Source organism: Cryptomeria japonica, chromosome 6 (genome assembly GCF_030272615.1).
Source record: "Cryptomeria japonica chromosome 6, Sugi_1.0, whole genome shotgun sequence".
NCBI classification, from domain to species: domain Eukaryota; kingdom Viridiplantae; phylum Streptophyta; class Pinopsida; order Cupressales; family Cupressaceae; genus Cryptomeria; species Cryptomeria japonica.
In genome coordinates, this window is record NC_081410.1 from 524,768,480 (window position 1) to 524,787,111 (window position 18,632).

An 18,632-nucleotide genomic window follows, 5' to 3' on the forward strand; every position below is an offset into this window, starting at 1 on the left:
AACTTCTTTCAACATTGTCATATGCCTTGATAGTAATGCATTGATTATGCATATCTGCAACAGTGTACCCCACTTGAGTGACAAATCTCAATGTACAAAGATTCAGGGTAGAACCATTATCAATCAAAACTCGCTTAACTTTATGTCATTTCACAATAGCTTCAATGTTTAGGGGATGAATATGGTTGAGATCTGGGAACATGGCATCAGATTGTGTAAAATTGAGATGGTACCTAGAGGAAAAATGAGCTACCATAGCTTGGAACTATGTGAGATCAATGTTACTAGGAATGCAAGTTTCTTGCAATGCATGTGTGAGTATCTCTTGATGAGTGGGTTAGGCTTTGAGAAAATCTAGGATGGAAATTTGTGCAGACGTTTTTCCTAAGTTCTCAAGGATGTTATAATGCATAGGCACTGAAGCCACAAGAATAACATTTGATGTAGAGGCTCCAAGGACTGACATACGAGCCCTCCTAGTAGTTAATGTGCATTGGGTATTGGCCCCTTTAACGTCAATCATGTTAACATGATCATTAGCTTGGGAAATGCATCCTATAGTTGGACCATAGTCAAAAGGTATATTGTTATAATTAATGTTATTGGTCATACGACTCTGATTCACATTAGATGAATTTGTAGATTTGATGCTAGGGACTTCCATTGCTTTGAATACAAATGAAATGACATGGAAATATTTATGGAGCCAATGCAGAAACCTGACCATGATTATATGTCTAGTACTGCTCTGTTTCATTATTTCTAGAATAATAGGGTTAAGGGTGTGCCAATGTCAAACCATTGGGATTTAAATATGGAAAAGTTAATTATGCCAGATGTATATGTTGATGTGGATTTGATCAAAGAGTTGGCCAAACGCTATTGCCTAGTATCTAGGGTAATCAAAAGAAAGAGACGGTCTACCTTAGTTTCAATTAACAGAGCTAGCTTCGTTGAATCTTTCCAGATTACTGATGCTGCATGCACGGATATAGATTTGGAGTGGATTGCAGAGGATTATGACAAATACAAAGGTGTTATCAAGAAGCATGCAATGTCCAGATACATGCCTAGGGTGGATGGGAAACCAGTTAGAATTCCAGATAGTATCAAGCCACCATTTGACATCGCACCTTTCCACCATTATATGCATTATACAACCTAGGGATTATGCAGAGTGTTGGGTTTTGATGGAGATTCAACAGTGTCAGCTGAATTACTGATGATGGCTATGGACATTCAACACTGAGATGTTAACAAAGATTATGATTATGTGGGCTATGTGGTTGAACACATTCATAATGCTCTAGTTGAAATTTAGAGTGGTGCACCCAACCCTATATTTAAGAATTATTCATTGTTGATGTATTAATATTGTTCTATAATGTTGAGTTAATGGATAAAAAATTGGAGTTGTTCAAAGAAGAATTTGGTGTCTTAATGCCAATACAAAGATGGACCCAGGTTTGGGGACAGTAGTTCTCCCTGTCGTGCCTGTGAAGTGTGGTACTTGCAGCTACAACACAAACACTCAATAGATCATTACAAACATGGTTAGAAAATTAAAAGAAAATGAAAGGTGAACCATGACAAAGTGACCTATCGCCTCCTAAGAGATACGAGTATGGATTTTCTCTCAGATCTGGATAAGCAATCTCAGTGACTTGACTACACCTAGATGGAGGATTTGAAATGCCGATGATATGCAAACTAGATGAGATTGATTATGCTAGATTGATCCAAGAGTCTAATTAAGCTAATGATATGCATGATTATGCTATGATGATGATGTAATTAAGCTAGAATAGAGATTGATTAAGCTACATGATTCAACAATTATGCTAGAAAATGATCAAATTAAACTAGATATAAGATGCAATTGCCTATAGTAACAATGCTAAAATTATATGCTATAATTGATATGCCTATAGTAACAATGCCTAAAATGATAATGAGATGGGATCCTTTGTGCTTCAAAATGGGGGATATTTATAGGATTTCCAAGGCTAGGGGTGAGGTGGCAGGAATCAACGGTCAAGATTGAGTCTGAATATATCAAGGGTGAAATTGGAGGAGGTTGGTGAAGAGGTTGGAGGAAGGGACACTTGTCATCTCTGTGGCGACAAGTGTCAAGGAGCCTTGCTCATAAAAGGGCAAATGTCCAAGAGAGGAGACATGTGGCCAAAGTGCTATGTGTCTCAAGGGGAGAATATCCACACCATAGGAGGTTAGGATAAGGAGGTTAGAATGTGCAAGATAGGATAGAGTTAGCTAAACCCAAGGTTAGGTGGAATGGGGTAGGTTAGAGGGATGGCTAGGTTAGGTGGTTAGAAGTTAGGAAGCATGTGGGTAATTTGAATTTAAAAATTCAAATAATAGGAAAATACTAATTAATTTTCAACAACTCATAAATTGATTTGTTTTAATTAATTAGGGGATTAGAAGAATTGATTGAATGGGGGGAGGATTAATTAATTTGAATTAATTAATCAAAGGGAACTTATTGAAATGAACCTATTAAATAAATCCTTAGATTTATTAATAAGTAGATGAAAGGGAGAATTTAATGAAATTTATAATGAATTCAATTAAATTAGGAAGGGGATTAATTAAATAATTTCTTAGTTAATTAATTATCTTCAAACCATTTTTAGGTGTATACATTCCCCATTCTTCTTTCCTTTCCTTTGAAAATTGGATTGTTTTGCCAATTATCAAAATACTAGGAATAAATAGGGAAAGATTGTGAATTAATGTTAGGAGAGTTTTGAGACCTTGCCAGCATGTTCCAAACTAGTCTATTTCACATAACTGGGGGAATTTTTCTTTTTGATAACTTTACTATGATTAGAGTCTATGGGTGTCCTCAGCCTTCTCATATTTTACCAAAATTTGTTCCAATTAGGATTTCTTTCATGGAGTTTATTTTGCAATTGACCGTAGTTGAAAAAGAATACCGTGAGAAACACAGAATGGGTTCTTTTCTTCCTAGGCTTTAGGTTGTGTCTGATTTTATTGTTGGTACGAATTCCTTTGATGAAGTAAACAATTTCCTTAAATAGTATAGGTTGGTTAATGTGCATGGCCAAAAATGACATCTTGGGCCACAATAAAGGACCATGAACCATTGGATGATGAATATGTGGTTAGAAATTTGTTGAGAAAAGAGGAAGTACAAGAAAGGAGAAGAAAATGGAAAAAATTGATGAGATTTGAAGCATAATTGAAGGATGCTGACCCTAGTTTCTCAGGTTTTTTCCCTGATAACCCATACTCGGAGAGGATTAACATAATGCTGAGTTTATATGAAACTCTGATGGAACAAATGCCTCAAATTCCAGAAGTGGCTGCTCAATAACAAGACCCCCAAGATGGACAATATTCACATGGAAAGAGGCCACTTATTGTGTCTGCTGATGATGTAGAGAGTGGGGATGAAGTTCAATTTGCCCAAGTGCCACCTGCAAAGAAACAAAAAACCAAAGAGGTGGGTGCAATTATGAGGAGAGACCCTGCTAGAGCAATTTTTACAGAATAAGGACACTACTTTCATCAAATAAGGACACATCTTAGAGAAGTAGGGCAGAATGAAGAACAAGGATAAACAAATGAAGCCCTTTCTCAAGGCTTTGATGAGCATGTGATGTTGTCAAATGAGGTCATGAAAGATGTTGACTTTATTAAGTCAGATGAATTTAAAATTTTTCTGAGAAGGTAAAATCAATTAAGACAAAATTTGATCATAGAGGAAGGAAATGTAGAAAAGAATGAGGAGATTGTCAAGGCACTGCAGGAATATGATCTTGATAGGGAGCAAATAACTGTGGATCAAGCAAGACAATTGGTTAAGAGTATTGGTATGATTGTGATGCCTAACTGGGATATCCACTCTATTTTTATTATGGATTAGATTAGGAAGCAAGAGGACCCATTGTTTAAAACTAAATTTGAAATTGGAGATGCAATAAGAGGATCAAGATTTAATCCCAAGTCAAAGACACTTGCTGCTTGGTCTTTGGCACCTTCCACTCAAAAGCCCCACCTTCTAAATATCCAAGTAGAAAAGAAAGCTGACAGAATGATCTGGAATTTGCTGAACACAAGTGACACGAAGATTGCCTCATTTTTTACTCAAGTTTCTTTCCTGAATTTATCAAAAACAAAGGATTTATCAAGAAGATACACAAACATATAACCAATAGATTGCATTAGCTAAAACATATGAAGAGACACTGATGAAGAAGGCCGCTCTAAAGGAAGAGTTAGTGGAGTTGAAAGAAAAAAATCCAAATGAGCCCCCTCCAATACAGATTACAGAACAAGTACAAGAAATACCAGCTGATGTGACAACAAAAATGGAGGAATACACAAAAAAAATTGAAAAGCTTGAAAATGAACAAAATGTCAACGCTATCTTTGTTGTGTCAGAAATTCTAAAACACAGGATTAATGTATTGAAAGGAAAATTGATGGCAGTGCATGAATTGCACATTTCTTTGAAAGAGGCAAGTCAAAAATCCTCTAAGCCTATCATTTTTCTTGGACCTTTGTTCAATTTTTGGTCAGGAAGAAGCAGATTAATGGATGAGCTGGATACTGCAATGCTGTATAGTGATGAGTTCTCTCCCAAGATCAATGACACTAAAGATATGATGGAGGTAATCAATGCAGCATATGCATTTTTCATAGGGAAGGATGTGCTTATAAATGAAAAATTGTAGACGTTTGGGGAGGGTTATAGTACATTGGTGCCTTCAATTTATGGTAGTAATGGAGAATTGAAATTAGTTTCTGATTGGACCAATGAATTTGATTTGATTCTGGAGGGAGAATAAATAATCAAGCATATAGATGATCAGATTGATGTTGATTTCCTTAACGGTATACTTGTTTCACTGTTCAAGGTTCAGGTTGACCATACAAAGTTTATTGTTGAGGCCAAGGCAGTTACAAATGCCAGATGAACAGAGTCAATTGCAAAGTTGGAAGAGGTAAAGGCATTCATCTAGCCAACAGACAAAGAGGTGGACAGGTGGCAAGCCATGCTAAAGTAAAAGAAGACATGTCTGGTTGTTACCCAAGATTCCTCAAAGTAATCCTAAGATTGTTGCATCCTCATCTTATAAAAGGATTCCAAGATTAATTTGAGAGGGATGGCCACTTTTATTGATGTTGAAAACTCTGATAATAGATCAAGAATTTGATAAGTGCATAGCTGAATCATATTTTGAATCTACTCTCTAATATCAATATGAATATAATATCATTTGCAGATTGAAATCTTCACATAATTGTCTTTGTGTTGAATTTATGTTTTCTGTGAATTGAATGGTCAAGGGTTTTTCAATTTACGTGTCTGCAAGGAAGATTATGGAATTGTTCTAGGATTTCTTTCAAGGAAAGAATTAAAGTTCTTGGGGCAGTTTCAGTGAAATCATTTTCTTAATACAAATGTGATGATTCTATCATTTGTATGAATCTGGGTTGTGTATGTAATGACATATTCATTCCTATTTATCTGCAAATGAATCTTATTGAAGTTTATTATCAGGTTGTCTTTGAATTGTAAGTGACTCTATGCCCTAGGATAAGGCACTGGTCTATTGTCTTGATGTTGTCTTGATGAAGTAACCTTCCAATTATAATAGTTGATTCATTGTGGGTGAATATGTTTTCTTATTTACCTTTGATTATGAAAGTGTGATTTTTTTGAGATATGATTTTATGATTGCATTCTTTTTATATTAGATTTGATTAGATTTTGGATCTACCCTCATTTGTGTTTCAATATTACATGATACATCTTGTTTAGGGTTCATTCAATTTACTTGTCCATGAGCATTATACTGGTCATACCTCTCTTATGGCTTGTAATAGTGATGATCATGCACCTAGTAAGGCTTTACCTTATGTCATGAATTGATTTAAAATTCTTCAATCAGCTTTTCATTCCATGTCTGTAATGTTAGTGTGATAGTTTATCTCATACTCCACTTTAAGTTGCAGATCAATGAATGATTTAATTCACCCACAAAATTAATTTAATGCTTTGAAAATTATTTTTATTTGCCAATATATATTTTTTTACATTTTGAAAGAAGGTTGAAATCATCAATATTTTTTTTTTATGTTTTGAAAAACGGTAGAAATCACCAATATATTTTTTTATGGTTTCAAAATAGGTTGAAATCGCCAATATTTTTTTTATGGTTTGAAAATAGGTTGAAATTTCCAATGCAATTATTTTTTGGGTTTTAAAAACATTACAATTTGCTCATGTAAATATATATTTTTTGTTTTAAAACATTACAATTCGCCAGGATTTTTCACAAACTTTGAGCGATCACAAATGATTCACCAATGAAGATTATTATTTTTTCTCTGTAAATCGCAAAATTTTGCTAGTAAAATTAATATTTTCCTCGGCAATTATACACCTTTCGCTAGGTTTTTACACCTTGTCTGAGGGGGGGGGGTTCTTAAAGTTTTCCCTGATCCTCATTAGCTAAAAATTGATCAATCGGGTTGATTTGGGAATCTGTGTTGTTAGGTTGATTGACCATGGAGTCCTTAGGATTGATAGGATGAAGAGTATCGTGTGTGGTAGGAACATTTCCTATCATGATGGGATTGACACTTGAATCAAGATTTGTTTGAGGTTCAGAAAACCCTAGTCCAAAATATGAAATTTTTTTATCCATAGCTTGTCAAGATTGAGATGGAGTGATAATGGGCATGAAATGGAAGACAAGATGATGAAGCAATGAGAATGTGAAACTAAAATCAAGGATTGGACAAACTATTCAATTTGATCAATGTGATGATTTATTCAAAGACAAGTCAATTAAGGAACCAAATACTCAAATCACAATTGGATGATGTCTAAATAAAATAGTGTGATGATAAATGTTACTTAAGAGGATACACTCAAGCCATGCAAAAATATACCAAAGTGAATCAAACCTCTGGCTCGAGGTAATAAGATCACTATGAAATAAAGATGCAACTCTAGACACAATATAGTCAAAGAGTTATGATGATTTTGTCACAAAAAAGATGCAAACTATTGTGATTTGAAAAGATGAAAATGAATAAGGATTGATTTGTCTAAGCTAATTAAACTGATAGGACTAATTGATGAACTAAATTGTAATACTAAATGATTAACCAATCGAGAAGGATTAATTTGATTGAAGCGATGTAATACAATCAATGACACAATTGATCAAATAAAGAGTTCAAACTTAGATGAGAAGATTTAATCCTTGACTTAAGTGAAAAAATTGATGATGATCGAGAATGCGGATGTTCAAAATGACTATGATAATGACGCAAGCTAGGAATGATAGCCAATATTTGACTAACGATGTTTGATTTAAATGGGGGACCAAAATTATGACTTCTGATTGAGATGATAAAAGTTTGATTTCGCACCCTTCTCCTTCTTCAACCTCTACTGCCTTGAATACACACATGTCTTCATCTGAGTCTATAATTAATTGGTCACATGCAAACACACTGTTGTTTGTAGCTTTAGCACCCTTGTCACCATTACCAAGATTTTTGGACAACAAACGTTTCATGTATTCACATCTAATTCTATCCATGATGTCTAAGGAGTCATAGGCCATCTGCATATCCATTATTTTGAAATCTTCCAGCAGTGCACTAGAGCCCTCTTCAAAAGATTCAAAATACATATTAATGCAACTTGGGGTATCAAGTCTAAAACCTTTAGGTATTTTTGACAAGGCCTTTGCAAACCTATGTCTGAAAGAAATGATGGTCTCTTCATCTTGCCGCTTAATCTGAGATAATTTTTTGACAAGATCAACAAGTTCCTTTCAAAACTCTTCTTTGTATGCACCCACTAATTTATCCCAACGAGCAAAGGATTTCTTAGGGAAAATCAAATATCAATCCCTAGCTCTTGCATTAAGAGATCTAACAAAAAATATCATCCACATGTCCTCTTCTTTGAACAAGTTCTTAATTCATGAAACTATGAAATCTTTGGACATGTGTATCCCCTTCACATACATTGAATCCATCAAACCTAGGCATCTGATTATAAATCTAAGTTGGCATACTTTGAACCTTATAATCTACCTATGATAGGTCCAACTGATCATACAATGGATCAAAATAATTAATAGGGGTTTCAATAGCTTGAATGGGAAGCATACCATGGTCAACACTTAGTTGAGCTCTTGGAGACATCACCCTCTTATTCAAATCTACAACATTTCTATCATACATTACTTCTTCTCTTTTGGTTGACACATATGTACATATATTTGGATGCATGACATTTAGGAATCCCCACACTTGAGACCTATCTAGTTCCTCAATTTTTTTTATCAATTTGAGTAAAGGATTCTAACATTTTAACAATTCTATCATGGTTATGCAAAAAAAAATGCATATCTATATTTACATAAGGTGAAACACCATAACCATGACCCAATGAAACATTACTAGGATTCATGCTAGTATGACTATACCCGTGGTTTGAATCATAGGAAAATGAAGGATAACCCTGTTATTATGAGGATCCAATTATTATTGAGAGGGGGGGGGTGTGAATCAGTAATAAAACAAATCTGCAACACTTCACAAAACTGTACTGGTAACTACTCAAACAATCTTCTAAGCTAATTAGACAAACCATTCACTCAAGTGTTCATCAATATGCAAACAAAGTAAAGATATCAAATGCACAAATCAACAATACATCCACCACATGAACATAAAGATTTTTGATGTGGAAACCCAATTGGGAAAACCACGGTGGGAATTAGCACTCACAATATGTATTTGCACTCTTTTGGAATGCGCTTGGTTAAAGGCCTAGCCTGGTTAAGAGCTTACAATATGCTCGGTTAAGAGAAGACCCTGTTAGGAGTCACTTGGTCAAGGGATTTTGCCTCAGCCCTATTAGGAGCACTACCCTGTTAAGAGTAACCTTGTTAGAGGATTTCAAACTCAATTTAATGAGCCACTCGGTGAAGGGATTTACAATATCAGACCCGTTAGGATCTACCCAGTTAAGGAATTTCAAACTGCTGTAACTATTAGGGAACAATAGGGCAAATGATCTGATTACAACACTTCTTTTCTTGCTAGTATAGATCCTTTTCAACACAACTCTGCTACACACATGCAAACACTTCAAACTAGTTTGGAAAAACCTTTTTCTCAAACCACCGACACAAAATCTCTTCTCCAACTAGCCCTGAATATACTTTTCAGTTAGGGCGGCTACAAACCCTAATTACATCAACAAGATACAATGAATTTACATTTAGCATGACAAAACACTCTGCAAAAATACATTACAGATCATTATAACAAATTTCTAGGTGATTTCCATCATTGAATGATCACCGCACATCAATTTGACAAGCAATCAAACCCTTGTATCATTCTTCTAAGTACTTTGTTGTTTCCCAAGAAATTTGATCCTTGTACATGCTCAAATGCCATATTATCATTACACATGGATTATGACACATCATCACTAAGTTATGATCATGATAAGATCCACCACCAAACCTTAAATCATTACTGGTTAAAGATCTGATACCGATATTCATTCTTCTTCACAGAGTTCATAACAGTCAATTATAAATATGATTTTCGGTTCACCAAAATTGATGCAATTTTAAACATAGACTCATGCCAATGTTATGAACATATTTTCTAAATCGCAACACCTGAATCAACACAGATTTTCTGAGTCACATATCTCAACCGCAACCATCAATTCTAACCGCAATGCATGATTCAACTTCTTCTTCTCTCCTTTGCTAGTTTTGCATCCGGTCAAACTAGTTGACATCAATGATGACATATACCTAATCATATCAACTTTACCTATCATCTTCTCATCTGATCATCATCTCCATCAGTTATGCAAACAAAGCCATGGGATAAATGATCCCATTACAATCAACCATAACTAACAAATCCTAGAATACTAGATAAAATAATCTAAGTGTAGCAACATTTATATTCAACATAGTAGGATCAAAAAATGAGAACAAGAAGAAATTTGTGTACCTCTTCATCTCCAACTGATGCAACTTTTAATGGAGAAATTTTCTGAGATACACATACACTTTCTGAGTTCTTCCAATAGAGTCTTCAAACTTTACATATGAACCAAATAGTGATGGAAATCACCATTAATATTCTTTTATTAGGTTCTTTTTATGATAGAGTCACCAGCTCCTTGTAGAGGAACATTCTTTCAACAACATGGAGCTATTCAAGATATTTTAGTATTCTGGGTCTTCTTTCACCAATAGATTCACTTGAACCTTCTTCAAAGGCTGCTACAAAACTTCTTCCAAACTGAGATCTTCTTAACTAGAAACTCATGGGTAACACTTTGATAAACTTCTCTCTGAAGTTTATCCCCAACAGAGTCGCTAATCTGTTGGTTGTAACTCAGATGGGGATCCTACACAAGGAGATGATTCAATTAGAGATTTTAAACACTTATCCCCAATAGAGTCGTCAATCTATTGGTTCCCAAATCAATAGGTCCCCAAACCCTAAATATTTAGCCACTTTCTCATCAACAGTTTCAAGGCCATATTTGGTCAATGAACGAGACTTAGCCAATAGACTACAATCTCCTACACTTCTAGCTCTGCGAGACCAAGGCGAGTATACCTAAGTAATGCCTAAACTACCTATGACCTTCAACACTCATGGCATTACAAAATACAACATATATCTCAATGTGAATGTGCCAAGGAAAGTGTTTGAAAATTAGATTTGGCTAAAATCTTGGCTTTTCAACTATCACTTAGCAATTGGGATGCTTTTCTACACTAAACCTACTCCTACAAACAAGAAATAAAAATAGGAAATTAAAGAGACATTAAGAGAATAGATTGATTCTGATAACTGGGTACAAACTCCATTACCAATGCCTTCATTAGGGTAGCAGATTCAAGTTGCAGCTAATAGGCATTATACCCAAATAGACTAAGCTATAACCATTGAATTCTTAGTATTGATGCATTACATCAATACCCCCTATTACAGTTCTATTACAACCATTATTACATATCCTACATGCACAACATGATTTCATTATCATCTATTTCATAAAACAGTGAAATTACATGTTGGAGACAGTTATAATAAAAACATTAAGACTTGCATGCATTCTGGTTATACACTATTTGAAATGGCAAAATGACTACAGACTGAAAAGAAGACTCTAGCTTACTCCTAACCTTTTACTATATATGGAAGCCCCGCCTCCTCCCAAAATCCTATCAGAATAAGGATGAACCCCTTCTCACTGGCCCCAAATTCCCTTTTATACAATAAGGGAGCAAAACAGCTACCAACCAAGTGAGACCCGTCACCATTTGATTGCATGAGACTACAATAAGCCCTAAGACATCAATCCTTGTACATGGCATAGAATCCCTCTAAATGCATTAACTATGAGCAACCGTAATGGGAGCCTTTGGAGCCATGATCCAACAACCACCCTGAGCAATCTTTTTGAGCCTCGAAGAAAATCTGTCCCACTTGTTGATTAGCTTCCATCATTAACTCCATCATCTACCTTCTTGGATCAATCCCTAAGAGTAGATTACCATATTTAGTAATCTTCATCTGCCAGTAAGATTTGATATCTTCCTTGTAGGTCATTTCAAGCCACAAAATAATCTGCAACAAGATCCCTATTAATGTATTCTCTATCCTTTGTCAACCTACTCTGATTGGATAGGAAAACTACCACATTTAAGATCTACCATCTTTAGGCACCACCTCTGCATATCAAATCATCTATTTGACCACTTGGAAGCCACTTGTTATCATTTTTATTGCCCAAATCATCTAGTCAAGCCTAGTCAACAACCATGTAAATTATCGAGTCTATCAGGTTGCATGGTATCATGTTTGACTAATAAAATTCATGCGCGTTATGCACTCTCAACATTGATCCTTTCATGGGCTGGCAAGATTTTATATCCTCCTTGTAGTTATGACCCCCACAGGATCTTCCTTCTCAAGTTTTCCCCAGTTGCAGGATAGCGAGGTGTATTATTTTCTCCATCTTTTGTTTCCTCGAGGTGCCTATTAGATGCTCCTTTCCACTCTGTGGGGTGAAATTATATCTTTTTGGTCAGTCTCTACTGTATAAAACATTTCATCTAGACTTTGAGCACGTCACAATGAAGAAGAAGTCTATCGCTATAGCCTTCAAAGGTTTGTAGGAGCCAACTTGGGTCATGGTGAAGTGCCATGTTACACCGAAAGGCAAACCCTATCAGCAAGACATTGCACTCGTCACATCGAAAAGAACATATTGGTGTAATGCCAATGAGACAACAAGAGGAAATTTGGGTTTCATTGAAACCCAAGGTAATACCAAAAATAACATATAGCTCCCCTCAGTCGATGTGACACCACTGATGTCACATTGAAAAGTGACATATTAGTATAGCACGAAGAAAGTCTCCCCGAAATTAAAAGTATCGTAGCCTAGAAAGGTTAGTCCAAGAAGGATTGAGTCCTATCAAAAGAACAAACCTTGCCAAAATGATTTTTCTACCAGCCCACCATTGTGGGGTCCCACATGAACACGTCACCATCAAGTAGAGCCAACACATGGTTGCCAGCTGGACATCTGCAGACACTTCGGATAGAGTGGGCCCGACAATTGGGGGTCGGAGATCGACTAGAAGTTAGTGAGAGGAAAAGGACTCCAAATTTTCAAGTCGAAGGCAATCACCTAATGATACATAATGTGATATGACAGGGTCCACATCGGAGATCGAAGGATCACTAACTTGCAAACTTGACGAAATAATTTCTCTTTTCAAGTTTGAAGTGATACTCCAATAAGAGTCACTTTTACAATAGGACCCACATAGTTTGAGAGATACATCCGGCGACCGCCACATGACACCATCAAACCATAAATGAAAGGGCCCACACAACCATAACTCACTTTGAATGAACCAACATACACTCGCCACTTTGATATCTGCAGACACATGGACAACACGGGCCCGACTATCAGAGGTCGGAAGCTGGTCAAAACTCGACATGAAAATTGAAAGAACTTCTTTTCTATTTGGATTTGATAGGATGATAAGGGGTCGATCAACATGGGCCCGCCTATCGGGGGTCAGAGGCTGGTCCAAACTTGGCATGAAAACAAAAACGACTTCTTCTTTTCCATTTGGACGCGATAGGCCGATAAGGGGTCAGTCTTGCCAACAAACCCTCTCACATCAAAATCCAAGCCTTGTTGCTAGCAAGAGACCTTTGTCACATCGAAAAAAGGGACATATCGACATAACACGTGAAGGCCGATAGGAAGTTAAAATGATCTTAGTGAAATATGATGTCTCATTGACAAGGAACATGTTGATGAGACAAAAATGTGATCTCACTGAAAACTGCCATTCACATGGATTTTCAACACTTTCTAGCCTACAACACGTGTTATGCACAACTGTGACCAATACTCCCTGTAGCTGCATAGCGACTAACATGGCATGTTATCCTGTAGAGGGGATTTTGAGTGCAAAAATCAAAATTTTGAACCTAGGCCTTCAAAATTTGACCAAACTTTTGAAGTCCCAACATCTCCAATTGGGGGGGTACATGAGGGGTGTCTTTGACATGCGCATATCACAACGCCTGAGCCAACAGGTAGAAGGATTGGGGCCACTATAACATTGGTTAGTAGTAATTTTTTGATGGGTCCAATCCAACAATAATTTCACTAAGAAAGCCACTTAAGGCTCTAATTGAGCTTATTGGTGTAGAGAAGGCCTCCACAAATGATGAATTCACTCAACACTTCGGTCGTTTGACCAAGTATTTTTATAGCAGCTTGAAAAACACTGCTCAAGGTTGTACTAGGTGAGATGCTATCCCCAATGTGCCCCTATTTTGAAATAATCTCTTGAGGCGATGAGGCCCCCAAGAGGTGATTCACTAATAAAGATAAAAATGGGCGTCATTAACCACCTTTCTCATCACCCAAGTTTTGCGAAGGCAAGGGGAGAGGATAATAGGTGTAACTGTCAGTCCACACTATGAGTGCACAAGTGTTCCAAACACGAAAGACAAAAGGTTCAATTTTAAGCACACATGTAAAGTTGTTTACTCTAAAAAGGCACTCTCCTAATCTACCTCTGCAAGAAAAGCATTAGTAGTTTCATAATTGCCTTTGACTGCTCGAAACACCCCTAGAAGAAAAATGATTAGAAGTTTCATTGTAAGTCTTTGGCCAATCGAAACATCTTTGTTATCCTTGCCACATGTTGTGATAAATCAATGATGAATGAATAGTACCAAACCGGTACTGAGAGGGGTGGGTGAATCAGTACAAACACAAATACAGTCCAAAATCGGTTTGACAACAAATACTCCAAAAGACTGGCAAACAGGGATACTGGTTGAAACAGAGTGTAACCGGCAAGACCTAGAATAACTAAAACAATCATAAACTGGTCACTCACTAAGTTTTCCTCGTAGCTCAATACTATAGTACCATTACACCCTCATGCATGAACAGGTAAACTATTATCAGATCTTCATAGCAGTTAGTTCAATATGTTTTATATATAGGCATAAAACACAAAACCATCATATGCTCAACAGGTAATAACAAAGCATCACAAGATAAAAGCATCACACATGACACAGATATTTTTCACGTGGAAACCCAACTGGGAAAAACCATGGTGGGGATGAATACCCACAAGCTGCTTTCAAACTCTTTAGAAGTCCGCTCTGTTAGGAGCCTTGTCCGGTTAAAGACATTACAATAGGTTCTGCTAGGAACTGATCCTTTTAGGGATCAACTGGTTAAGGGATGGCTACAATACCCGGTTAGGGTTACCTTGTTAGAGGATTTCAAGAACTCAATAGCTAAAGGATCTCTAGAGCTCTATAGCTTCCCAGAACTCATTAACTTCAAGTTACCCTGTAGGGGATTTGAATCAAGCTAGTTAAAGATACCCTGTTAGGGTATTTGTATCAAACTAGTTAAGGCTACCCTGTTAAGGGATTTCACAACTGTTGAAGTGGTTAAAGATCAATAGGAATTACAATGATCTGGTAACAACACTCAATGCTAATGCAGATCCATTTTGGCTCCTCTTCACCTTCTGCACATTCACTTTGCAGGTATCTCTTCTCTCCTTTGGTCTAGCAAGAATCATGTATCACTTCCCTTGGATGCACACACACAACTTTTGCCAACAACCTTAGAAGGAAACACAACATCGACCTTATAGGAAATAGATAGGTCGGTAGCAAAAACCCTGAACCCTAAACCTGTTAGGTTAAGCGATTCAAGTGGTTCAATCCTGACCATTGAATCATACTGCATTAAATGCAACAATCTTGAATCGATCTCAAGACATTCTCCATTGTCCATTATCCACCGATTTCATGGCGGTTGATAACCCATCACGCGTTATCACCATTTGACAAAACTCTGCACATTCCTGAGGTAGATATGAATAGTCTTCTTCATGCAAGATCCTTCACGTGCACAAAGCTTACGTGGCAACATGATCTGTTCTCCATTATACTGCTAACTCATCACACAAAGATCACCGATTGAGTCACACAGGCTTGAGGTACTCCAACCAAAAATCCTGAAGTGGAAACTACCTACCAACCGATAGTCATACAGTGCTTCCATGTGCCAGTTCCCATAATTGCATGCCGGTTCATCTTGAACAAATGTACCGCTTCACTTTGGCCTATATACCGGTTCACACATATGTCGGTTCTCTCTTCTCACATATCACATATGCCGGTTCACTTCATATCACACACACATATGCCGGTTCTCTCTTCTCACATATCACATATTGACATCAATGACAACATACAATATCATTATGTCCTTATACCGGTTCACATAATGCCAACATGTTGTAGACAAACCATTAGTAGTAGAAATCAAAATTACAACATCAATTTTTTTTTTAATTTTTTGATTTTTTTTGGAATTTTCTAAATTTAGAAACTTGCTAAAAATGGAAATCTGCAAAAAATGGAAACTTTCTAAAAATGGCAATGTGCTAAAATAGAAACTTTCTAAAATTAGAAACTTGTTAATTTTAGGAACTTGCTAAAATGGAAACATGTTAAAAATAGAAACCTACTAAAAATGACAGTCTGCTAAAAATGGAAACCTGCTAAAAATAGAAACCTATTATCTTTTTGCTAAAAATGACAACCTACTAAAAATAGAAACCTGCCAGATTTAGAAACTTGTTAAAAATGGAAACCTACCAGATTTAGAAACCTGCTAAAAATGGCAACCTGCTAAAAACAAAAACATGCTAAAATAGAAACTTGCTAAAAATGAAAACATGCTAAAAATAGAAACTTGCCAGATTTAGAAGCCTACTAAAAAGGGCAACCTGCTAAAAAAGAAAACTTGCTAGAATGAGAAACTTGCCAAATTTAGAAACTTCTAAAAATGGCAACCTACAAATAGAATTAAATCTACTCGTAAAGTGGGTCCCACCGGGCGTGCTAGAAAATGTGTGAAGGAAAATCGCGCTCGAATATGGGAGTTTGAAATACCTGCAATCACAATCAAGCAAACACAATTAGCTCAAACACCTTGAGATTAGGATGCTTAGAAAGACATGAATAACACATAAAAGACATAAAAAACTAAATAATATGAAAACTCTATTCAAAAGACTTTGATTTGATTATCCCATGTTAGAATGTGTACTCATTGATGCAACAATTGCTCGATATTACTCCATGATGTGATGATTATGATAAATGGACTCAAGATGTGAAGATTGGATGATATTATGTGAGAATGAAATTTGGCATTATGAGGGTGCAAAGGCAATTATCCTAGATGGAATCCTGTATTATGATGATGCAATGTAATGAAAGTGGAGGATTTGAATGAAAATGAGGGGGGATTAAATAGGAGAAGGGAGGAGAGGAAAGGTTTGGGAAATGTAACGTCTTAAAATTGCACCCCTTACAATTTTTGACTGCATTTGGGTCTTCACCTGATCAAAGATCTGATTATACTCATACATATAAAAAACCTCATGCAAATTTTAGGAGGGTGACCTGGTCCAGACACACAGTCCCTACAACTTTTGGTAGATGTCATAGAGCAGCTCCAAATCATCTCAAACTTCTCAGATCCAAGTGCAAGACTGAATCTCGGATCTGTAGCTCACTGTTTTCACATACTTTGTCTTCATTTTTAACACTTAATCTTAATTCAATTAATCAACTTACAAAAGAGGGCCAATTATATTCGAAACACAACCAATCTACATAGGTTTAAGTCCTTGCATTATTTAGGATTGGATCTAGTAGATTCATCCCCCTCTTTTGAATAATTTAAAAATTAAATTTCCAATTACAAGATTAATTTCCTTGCAATTTTCAAAAGTTTAGAGGTTAAATTCACAAAAACACTAATTTTTAAATTCAAAATTGAGCTTGTCATTTGTCTAAATTGGATTAATTGTTTCAGATCTGAGAACTCTTCAATTTTACAATTCAAGTTTTCATTTGCATGTTCAATTTTCAAAGTTTTCAAAAATTAAGTGGTAACAAAAATAACCATAATTTTGAAAATTTGAAATTGAACTTGTGGATTGTGTAGATCTTGAATTAATTTTCAGATTTGGGTTCTTGCTTCAATTTCAAAATTCACTTTCCCTCCTTGCAACATTCAAATTTTTGAATTTAAATTTTTAAAATTAAGTGGTTTATGCAACAAACCCTAATTTTAAAAATTAAATTAATCTTGTGCAAATTCAAATTTTCCTTTAAGAATTTAATTGATTCAATTAAATCTAAAGCCTCTTGTTGTCCTTCTAAACATCATAAAAGTTTGTTGGCATTGTGTTGTCATTGATGTCAACCTGTATAAGGTGGCAACGGGTATGGGAGATTGATGAGCAACATTGTCATTGATGCATACCAGAAACGGTGTCTTTGATGTCAACAAGCATAGCAGGTCACCCGTAAGGAAGAGAATGTCATTCTGCATTATTCTCAATGGAGTCACTGGTACACAAGCTAGTATTGGTTTGTGTTGATGACATAATGACTAGAGACCAGTATGGTATATCCATTGGTGAAGTGACATGTTGATGGTTGAAGAAGGAAAAATGATGACATCTGTAAGAGAGCAAGATACTTGGATGTTGATTGTGATAAAGGGAAAAAATGTTACAAAAATCACATCAACATTGGAGTGGAAGTATATGCAGGCCATCCGTGTGCTAATGGATGTCAATCTGTAGGACTCCCACCAGATAAGGATGTAGTCACCAAATGAAGAGGTGACTGATAGTGAGTATACCCAACCGGATCACATGTGCGTATTTGAAGGCATGCCTTCTCAAATAGGGAAGCAACATTGGTGCATTGCAAGATGTAGATGACAAGGATCTACTCCCATCGGTAAGTGGATCTTATCTCCTATTATGCATGGAATGCATTATAATCCTTTGAGATAAGAAAAATGAGTAGAAGGAAGGTGATTGAAGGCTCACACCAGATCAATCGGTGAAACAGTAAGTTGCTTGAGGTGCATGAGATCAAGGATGTGTACTAGATTTTCAAGG